The sequence below is a fragment of the Limulus polyphemus genome, unplaced genomic scaffold, assembly GCF_000517525.1.
Source record: "Limulus polyphemus unplaced genomic scaffold, Limulus_polyphemus-2.1.2 Scaffold18, whole genome shotgun sequence".
In the NCBI taxonomy this organism is placed as follows: domain Eukaryota; kingdom Metazoa; phylum Arthropoda; class Merostomata; order Xiphosura; family Limulidae; genus Limulus; species Limulus polyphemus.
Window position 1 is genome coordinate 406,152 of NW_013665628.1, and position 11,120 is coordinate 417,271.

The 11,120-nt window shown below is 31.7% G+C and overlaps 1 protein-coding gene across 1 annotated transcript in view; it reads left to right on the plus strand.

The window, feature by feature from the left end:
• The first annotated feature begins 3,993 nt into the window (after positions 1-3,993).
• The window catches only part of LOC106457691, a 48,872-nt gene continuing 41,745 nt past the window's right edge, over positions 3,994-11,120 (plus strand). The window contains exon 1 of the mRNA XM_013917138.2: positions 3,994-4,065. The gene's annotated coding sequence lies outside the window, so the exon portion shown is untranslated. The remainder of the gene's footprint in view (positions 4,066-11,120) is intronic.

An 11,120-nucleotide genomic window follows, 5' to 3' on the forward strand; every position in this document is an offset into this window, starting at 1 on the left:
ATATCGTGTATTTGTACAACGTTCTTAATTTAGACATATTAATTTATTTTAGTGAATGCTCCTGAAGAAGCTGTAAAGCCAAATGTTGAGGGTTTAATTAAGTAAAAACAACATTTTGGTGTTATAAGGTCGTTTATTTCTAGTATCAACTTCTCAAAACTACCTTTGTAGATCATTATACTCACACACTCATACATATAGATTGAAAATTGCAAAAAATATCATGAGACAATAACAGTGAAATTACAAAAGTTCTTCGCATGCACGTTTTTTTTTATAAACTATTAATGTTTAAATTATTAAAAATATAATACACAGCATCAGATTAAACAAGCTATTGATCCCTATAACAAGCAGGAAAATTTTACAGTTGATTGGATTGAAACACGTAGCACTTCTAGAATACAGTTTTAAGAAACCTCTTGCTAGGATTTTAACTTTCTCGAAGCTGCGATTAACAACGTATTTTTTTTTTTTTTTGTCTTTTGCTTTTTTTGATGAAACTCAAACTTTGTTTGAAACTTTAACAAATAAAATATTCATGGATGTTTGATTTCTTTCAATAATTAAAAGTAATGAATTAGTGAACTGCTTATATATATATATATTTGATTTATAAATGTTAGCTGTTTCTAAAATCCTCCACAATTGTATAACTGAGAATGAAACTGTTTCGAATTTCAAGTTTAAAATGGCATACTTTCATTGAATGTTTGCTATAGTGAATTTGATTTGTTCTTCGGGTAATTTTTAACATTAATAGAAAATATTCTTAATATCTCAATAAATAGAATCATAGGTCTCAAAACCTCTAAAAACGCGTATTTTCTCTATGTATATATAAAAGAGGAAGTTTGTCTATTTGTTTATTTGTTCGCTATAGGAAACCATATGGCTGAACTTACAAATTTTAAAATAACTTCATAACAACCAGTTTTTACAAGAAATTTAGTGGTGCTATTTATTTTGCATTTTGTGTAGTATTTAATGACGAAATTGACAATTAATGATTATTGCGCCATTTTTTTGTAATACATAGAAATTCACATAGAAAGCGTTATGGCGATGGAGACACTCAGATCACCTTGCTGTCAATTCAGTATTTCCAAAAACAGTTTTCTTTAAATAGTGCTAAGTGGTTGCATAAGTGATTTAGTAACTTTGTGAATTCCAAATTATTGTTTAGTGATACAGGTGATTATGCCACCCAAGAAATGCCCTTTCTATAGAAAGTCTTCTGCCGCTAAAATAATGCAAGCACAAAGAGCAGCTGAAACAGAAGAAGAACGCAATCAAAGACTTCAAGCACAAGCTGCAAGACAGGTTGCTCAAATACAGGAAGAGACTTTGGAACAACGTAATGTTAGACTTCGTGCTCAAGTTGAAAGGCAGGCTACTCAAAGACAGCAAGAAACTGTTGAACAGCACAAAGTTAGAGTTCAGTCAGAATCATCAAGGCAAGCTGGATATAGACGTCAAGAAAATTCTGAAAAACGTCAAACCATACTTCAAGCACAAAACTTAAGACAAATAACTTACAGAGAGCAAGAAACAGAGGAGCAACATGATGTACGACTTCAGGCTCAAAGAACAAGACAAGCTCAAACACGATCTAATTTCAAATAAAGCTTTGTTTGATTAAATGCTTTTTTATTTCTCGCATCACAGCTTTTGTCTACTTTCTGAATAATTTGCCGAAAAAAATACTGATCTATACATTTCAAATCTAAATTTTCACCGTGCAACGCGGGGTAACTCAGCTAGTATATTTATATATATAAACATCAATATGTGTGTGTACATGTTCCTTCTACGTTTCTACATTTCTTGATCAATCGGCATCAAACTTGACACAGAGATACAGGATGACATGAGGAAGGTCATGAGGGGGTTGGACCCTCCATCTAATTTCATATTGATAGAAGTCTTGAAAGCAGTATGTTTTTCTTTTCAGTATTGATACCTTTATGTATTTTTATTGCACTTTTAATGTTTATTATGTAAAAAAAAAAAAACAAAATAGAAGCACAGTTCCCTATCGTTTGTTACAAACGAGTTTTTATGTCACATGTCCAACAGACGGGTACTCCAGCTAGTGTATATATATATATATATATATATGCGTGAGCATGTGTATGTGTTTTGTCAAATATCTAAACTAAACTGATCTTAGTTCCCTCTTTTGTTATTGCAAAATATGTATGTATTCTTTTTTTAAAGCTACATTGGAATAGTCTAAAGTGAAATAGAAATATATGAATGTTTTAGATCAAATGATTTTTATAATACAACGAAATAAATTCTTTACAATGACAGTGTAGGAGTTTGGAAATTACTATGTTTAAATCATTCATAACGGAGAAAACACCATATTTCTCCTCAGACATGTTCTGGTATATATATTTTTTTAATTGTCGTGTAGTTTCTTGCATTTATTTCATATTTTGTGATGAAGGTGTGAATAGTTGTCAACTTGCATTAATTCTCGTTTCAAACTAGGGTTACAAATCTCAGTGGTCCTTTCAAAGCACTTATACTTGCTTGGCCCTGCTACTGTGTCATCGCTTTCTTGGGGTGTTAGTCATACCCAAGAATAATCTATAATTGTTGAATACGACACTGGGACTTTTGTCTAGCATAATATTGTGGTATAAACACAATTGTACAATATTTTGCCTAGTGAAAAGATGCTATATTTTCTGTTTTTCAATATCTAAATTGTTCAAATTAGCTAGAATCTGGCCTGTGATAATAATACCCTTAATGTGTTTTGTTGTTGTGTTCATTATTCTTCCACTGGCGATGGATGTATTGACACTGGTTAAAGGTTATTATTCTACATGAGGCTTTTCCGCAACACACTGAAGTCAACATTGCCTTCCTCTTCATTACTTCTTTTTTTATATTTATCAAACGACTTCCGAGTGACTTTTTGAACAATTCAAAGGCACAGAAGCCCGTGTGAGATACCTACGAATGTTATAGCATGAATTCCCGTAAAGTATTCTGTTTTTTTCTTTGTTGGAATCACGCCTTCCTTTTCTTCTCGAGGTTCGTCAGCACACTTTAACCGAAATACAGTAAGAGGGTCAGAGTTTTTACAGGTCACGAGGATGGCTAGGGGTGAGATGACTGGATAAGCAGATTGTTACTATAAACTGCACAACACTCGTTTGTTCAATTTCTCGCAAAACTTCTCCAGGGTTATCTATGCTAGCCGTCTCTAATTTTGAAGTGATAGACTAAATTATGAGACGGAAGGGAGCTAGTCAACACCACCAACCTCCAATTCTTAGACTACTCTTTATAGTGAATAGTGGGATTGACCGTTAAATATTAATGCCTCCACGGCTGAAAGGCGAACATGTTCGGTGACGGGGTTCGAATCAGCGACAGGCGGATTGCGAGTCGAACGTCTTAACAGCTCATGCAAGCTCCTCTCCCACCGTCAGATCTAAACCTCTTCTAATATTCCCTGCGTATAACTACTATACTGAAATTCAATCCACCGATTTTTGTTATTCTCAAGTTCATATTTGACACTGTTTTACATTAACACAAGTCTCTTGGCATTTATATTAAATTTATGTTGATAATTTTTATAGTCTGCCATCTTTTAGTAAGGGACAATAAGAGTATGTCGGTTTGTATTGATGTTGCCACTTCGTTTTTTTGCGCACAAAACCTGAAAACAGTTTCATTTGTACATTGTAGTAGAAGTAGTACGTAGGCTTTGTCGATACTTGAAATTCCACGTTTAAAAGTCTAAAACTGTCCTCTCACAGTCTAAGGTATTTACCTAATCTTCAAATTTTATAGAGACGTCTGACTTTTATTTAAAAAAAGTAACACAAAGAAATATATGAAAGAAATACGAAATAACAAATACAGGGAAAACACATACGATGAACACAAGAACGACGATTGTGTTTCAATGTCAAGTGCGTCTTTATTATGCCTTCCTCGCGCGTTATTCAAACTTTGTGACTACAACTGATTACTACAACGAGCACGTATGCCACGGACAATCTATCTCAAAATCAGCCTCGTTTTCCTTAATTTTAGGTAGGTCTAAACGTAGTTTTACTTCTAGTTGTTGTATTTTTCATTTTTAAATTAATTTTTTGATGATAATTTTTGTAGTATCTGGATAACTTAAACTTGCGTATAACTATAAAGGATTTTATTATCACTCTATTACTTTCAGTCTGTGTTTTTGTTTATCATTTTACTCTATCATTATCAAATCGTAAAAGGGGTAACTTGTTAAGTTAATAAATAAATCGAGTATATTTTTCAGCTAAAATTGCATTAGTCTTATCATAATGTTCATGTGGTATAAAAATATTCATTTTTTATTACATATGTATTACAGAAGTAAAAGCATGCTGACATCCAAAATTATAAATATAAATAAATGTGGAAAGGTTAACTAGCTATTGTAATATTATTATTAGTAATATATTTAATGCCTGTAACTTGTAAAACCAGTAGGTCTTAGTATTAGTTACTGGATTTAGTGACTAGTTTTGTGTTTGTTGAGTGAGGATGAGAATCAGGACATGTGGAAAGCCCCATGTAGTCTTCTGATTTATAGCATCACTGAAGAATAAGACCTTGTCATAGTGGTGGATAAATCAATTAAGCCATTGGAAGCAGTGCTCTGTTGCCAGTAGTGAAGTTAACAGGATTTTAGGGTGTATCTATCGACATATTGATTTTAACACAATAAGGGTAATTATCTCTATACTATTTAGGTTTCACTTAGAACACTTGGATACTGACTTTTGTACTGGAAATAATTCACAGGAGGGCTACCAGTATGATTCTAGAGATGGAAAGCTTATCTTACAGGAATAGGTTAACATTTAATAATTTATCTTGAGAAAAGAAGGGTACCTTTGTGTTCTTATTGAAGGTTACAAGGCCTTTGATTTATTTTACTATATTTGAAGATGATAGAATGAGAGGACATTAGTTTAAGATTTGGAAAAGACAGACTAAGATACAGTTAAGACAGTTTTATTTTTTCAACACAGTGATTAGCTTATGGAATAAGTTACCATTAGTGGTAGTGGAGGCCAGCACTTTAAAAGAGTTTAAGAGGGGAATTAACGATTTCCTAAAAAGTAAAGGGTGGTTATACAACAATTGTCGTAAAAGACCAAATGGTTCCATGTTATCTGTATTTAATGTTGTAATAGTTTAATAGGAAAATAGATAATTTCCTAAAAACCAAAGGGTGGGTTTACATTTTTACCTTTGCTTAGGAGTGAGTATAGGACTAAATAGTTCCTTGTTGTCTGTAATGTTATGTTGAACATTTGAGTCAGATCACCTCTAGTTCTGTGCTTCAGAGAAAACAAGTTCGAATCTTTGACTCCCTGTTCTTTAAGTAAAATAGGAATAATTTTGGTAGCCCACCTATACTTCTACAAATAAATCAATAGATTTTCTATCATAAGGGAGACCAAAAGTGAACACACTATTTCAAATGAGGCTTACCAAAGTTTTGTACACAGTTATAACCTCCTTACTCTTGAACTCACAACTTCTGTAAATACATCCCAAAACCATATTTGTGCTTTGTAATTGGCCTGTTATTTTTTAGGTTTTCCCTAGATCCCTTTTTTTTAAAAATAAGTATTACATTGGCTATTTTCCACTCCTCAGGAATCTTCGTTGTGTTTATAGATCTCTAGAAGATTTGGTTTAAGACCTCCGGCAACTTATTACTTAGTCATTTTAATGTTTTAATTTTGGATCAATTTCATAATGTCCAGGATCTTTACTGTCAGTTAATACTAATATTATCTAAGAAATTAAATGTTTTAAACAGCTTAGATATTCAGTATCATTAACGTGTGTAAATCAGTAGCAAAAACGTTTTTAACACATGAACCATGCATTTCTCATCAACAATAAGGTTTCCATTTAAATCTTTAGAATGCCAATATTTTCTTTCACTGTCTCTTTGCTGTTAATGTTAGCATAACCATTTAAACTTGAAGTACAGTTGCAAGCTAAGAGCTACGAGTAGTGAGTAGGTTGAGTAATGTCACATGAACCATGCATTTCTCATCAACAATAAGGTTTCCATTTAAATCTTTAGAATGTCCAATATTTTCTTTCACTGTCTCTTTGCTGTTAATGTTAGCATAACCATTTAAACTTGAAGTACAGTTGCAAGCTAAGAGCTACGAGTAGTAAGTAGGTTGAGTAATGTCACATAAACTAATAAATTAATCATATTAGTGTCTGATTATTCCAATAATCAATTAATTAAAATTATAATTAAATCAATTTTCAAAAAATAAACAACTAATTAAAATTATGGTTTTCAATTATTATACCCACCTGGTGAGACAGCGGTAAGTCTTCGCATTTGTAATGCTACAAGCAGGGGTTCAATTCCCATCGGTGGACACAGTAGATAGCCTGATGTGGCTTTGCTATAACAAAACACACACTGATTGTTACTGCTTTCAATTAATCAAAAATATCCAAGTAATAGAAAAATTGCCACCAAATTTGCTTGTCCTGTCTTTCGTATAGCAGAGTTTCTACCTGTCACTGTCACTAACTTGAAACTGCTGACTAGAGGAAAGGCAACTGTGGCAGAGCCCCACCCCCCAGTGGCTCAGTGGTAAGCTTGAGGGTTTATGCACTAACAATTTTGGTTCAGTAGCCATGATGGGCACACCACAGATTGCCCATTGCATAGCTTTGTGCTTAAACAAAAACAAAATAACCTATGGCAAATTACTTAGTTTTCACCAGTAATTTAGAAGACTGATTTCAAATATGTATCCAACTTATGAGATTTCCTAAACGATCCATGGTGTGATATCACTTCTATGCAGAGAATTTGGAATGTAAGTTTATAAATAAATATGTGTAAATATAATAATGCAGACTTGTTTTTCGTTATTACTACATGCATGTGCTAGAGAGACAGATCAAAACTGTAAATTATTTATGTATTTGTTTAAATCCTAAGAGTAATCTCCAAGTCTAAAAATTTTAAGTATTTTTGTATTGTAATTAATAAAGATTAGAATTATTATATGGTAACAAGAATAACTTAGCATAAATTCCTAGATTGCCACAATGTAGATATAAATCAAGAAGCTTTCTTAACATTCTTTTATGTACATATGTAATTTGTTTAGAATTATATCAGGAAATTCAAAAAGACAAATGATAGTGAAAAGAACTTCATGTGTATAATTATATTGTATATATTTTTTATCACATAAGATGAGAGAATTTTGCTGAATTCTAATAAGTGTGATATAAATTCTTTTATCTTATGTGACTGAGAAAGCATAGAGTTCTTGCAAGTTACCTTAACAAATATAACATTTCTTGGTATTTCATGGATAGATGGCAATGGCAACACATGTTCAGCCTTGCCCAACAACTTAAGGATCTGTGTGTGTGTGTGTGTATATATATATACACAGTATATACTTGGCACATCTGTTTGACAATAGTGCCAGCTTTATAAGTATTAATACAAGTTGAGTACTGCAATAGGAATATGACACTTTTTCATTTAGAAATAATTTAGTTAATTATAGAAGAACCATGCAAGTACATTTAAAAACATTTTTCTGTCAATCTAAAGATTGGTTAGGTTCTAATAGACCTATAGTGTGTGTAATTGAAAACAATATTATGTTTGGTCCTTAGTAGGAATTTTTAAATGCAACATGTAATTTCCAGGAAGACCTTGGTAGCACTATACAAGGAATTGAACTTTTTTTTTATGAAGCTAGTAGTTTATATGTGTCCTTAAGTAACCTCTGCAGTTTTATCTGTGTAGTTGGCAAGACTCAGGTGTTCATGAAGTGATGACTGATGTTTTCCAGAAATTATTTTACAGCTACATGTTACCTGTTTTGACTTAAAGCTTGAACTGTATTCTGTACAGTAGACATAAGATTTATCTTCAGTGTTGACCTCCAATTCTATTTCATTGAAATTGTAGAGTGTCATTCTTGGCAGTGGTGCATGGACAGTTTTGTTTATCTTCAATGACTTGGCTTGCTTTGTAGGTCAACTTACATCCTGTATACACACACACACTGACAATGTATTAACATTCTTTTCATGTATATTAAACCAAAACATACTATACAAAGCTACAATTATTACTCTTGTGTATCTGTTCTTTCTTTCACTGAATGTTGGTGTATCTAATTATTGAGTAAAAAACATTTTGAAAGTATCAGGTACTTGAAGTTCCTCAGTGCTTCACAGTAACTGGCATTGTGTAAGACTTCTATTGTGACAGGTTAGCAAATTTTTATAGGGATACTTTGGATTTAGCATCTTTCCTTTCTCATACTGTATGTTTTGTGTGCAAGTAAGTACTATAAGCTCATGTTGAGTCAGAATTTGTCTTGTTATTTTGGAGTTTGAAGTTAATTTACTGAGCTAGTAAAGTTATACTACTAACTGTGAACTTGTTTAGATTTTCAGAATATTGTTAATTCAATGCATGCTTTGGTAAATACAGAACAGGTAAGTTTTACAGCATACTTACTATGATTTTAAGAAATTTCTATTTGATATGTGCAAGGCCTAATGCTTGCATAATATAGGGGTATGTTATCTAAATGTCTAACAGATTTATGGGATATCCATCAGGGTATGAAATTTGGAAAATTTCTCTTGCCCTGTATGAAAATTTGAACTGTCCCAAAAGTTGTGTTTTCATCTCATGAAAGTATTTTCTTTACTTTAATTTAACGTAATTTAATTTTAAAATTTTGGGAAATCCCTAAGATGTATGAAATGAAAAGAAGGTTCCTGGAACATGTGGATCGCGGGTTTGGTACAAGCAAAGTGTGACAAATATTAACATCTCAATGGAGAAATATTTTACCTTTTGGTCAGTATTAAAATAGTAATCTCAAGTCACTTTTTTTTTGTGTGTGTCTATCTAAATTAATATAAAGATTTTGTACATATCACAAATGTTATAATTAAAAAGTGTTGTTTTCAATTAGTTTATTTAATGTCACATATACATGCACATATTTGCAATTGTCTCTTTCTTTGAAAATTGATATCTGCAATCAATAAAATATAATTAACATATATACATTTTATTGGATTGGACCAGCTAAACATGATAGTGAATAGTTAGAATGCCTGAAGTTTTAGGAAGAAAGTATAGAAATGAACGTTTGGTGACAAGGTAAAATGGGACAAATGCTTAAAATCCTAATTGGCCATGTTAGGCTGATTATTTAATTTTTCTCTATTCTTGTCAGCCCATGGGCCTCCTAGCTGGTCACAGCCTGCTAAACAACACACACTTTGTTCCCTGATATCTGTGCATTAAGTTATTCCCATAATAATGCTGATTTTCTGAAGGTTATCAGATAATATTTATCTTGGTTTTAGACAATTTACACATGTATTTATTTCTCTTATCAAGTTTTCACTTGTGAACCTCTTGAACTCGTGCATCTTAGTTGTATGCTTAAAGAGGATTAGATTATTGGCACTCCTCACTGAACCTTCTCAACAAGAACAACTTCTCCAGTGATCAATTTAAGTGGTTGACTGTAAACATATTAATGCAATCATAAGGCAGTACATTCCAAGAATTTCCCACTCTTTTGAAAAAATGTCCATTTTCTGATCTGATATGAAGGAAATTGCTTCCTGATCTTAGTTATGGCCTCTACTATCATTATTATTAAAAAAAAAATTCAAAAACTGATCTAAAGGATTTCTATCAATACCTCAGATCACCTTAAATGTCTTATCTCCAAAATCTGTACATAGATATAGGTGATTACAAATACCTCAGGATTATTTTGTGATAAAGATTTATGTAGTAGGAGCACATCAGTAAATCTTCACTGAACCTTCTCCAAGAGCTTAATAATATTCTTCTTTAAAATAGTATTATATGGTTACCCTGAGTAAGCATTCGAGCTAGTGGATAGGTCTATTTTAATAACTGGAGACTTGGTCATGATATAAATCATGAAATAACATTAAATCTTGTGATAACTGAGTCATTATGTTAAAAGGAATAATGAGATTGGACAAAAAAACAAGCAGTCTGTATTATTGTAGTAAAACACAAACATAGTTTATACTGTTGCTGTTACCTACCCAGGATGATTACCTTTGCTGAATTTTCTATATTCAAATATTCAAGTTAAATTCATGTACCAGACTCAAACTACAACATTTCTTAGTTTCTAAGAAAACTCAAATCTACCCAGAACTACTGGTGCTACTCAAATGAATGGTCATTATCATTACAACTTAAGTGAGGCCATAATCTCTAGATATCACTTGAATGACTATTGAAAGACATTACTGTAAATATCCTTGCACAACATGCAATGTCGCAGCAACAAAGGTAAACATAATGAAATCAGTTTAATGGATTTCTCAACCATGTGGAATCATCACAATATATAGAACTAATAATATATTCAGAATAAACATGATAATATTACAAGAAGATAGAAATGCACGATATATTCTTATATCACACTTTCCTCTATTCCCTACTTCAGGCTTAACTTTGATTTTAAAACCAATGAATTTTTAAGTTTGTGTGTGAAAATACACATTAATAAATGCAATATAAAAATACCATCAAATACCCTCAAATAAAGAAATACAGTACTGAAACAACCCTTTTATATGGAAAGTACATATAATACAAAACAAACCATCTAACAAAGAAGTAAGATGGCACTACAAAACCCTTTAACAAAAAAATTGCCATAGAAAAAAGAAACATTCAACAAAAATTACACAAAATGAATACATTTTAAGAATGACATTTTAAATCCTTTAACAATGGTTACTTACCCCTTTCTGAGAGTGAGGTCTAACATGCTACACAGATACAAAATCAAATGTCAAGTCATAATAAAACATTACAATACAAACCCTTTAATAGTGATTGACATAAGATACAACAATAGCATATCAAATTAACCCTTCAGAAGAAAATTTTACAACCATACTAAATGCAATCTGTTTACAAAATATAGCTAACATATAATAGCTTTTTAATAAGTCAAACATGAAATGAACTAGAAACACTAAATAAACTCTTTTACATTGAAAGAAAT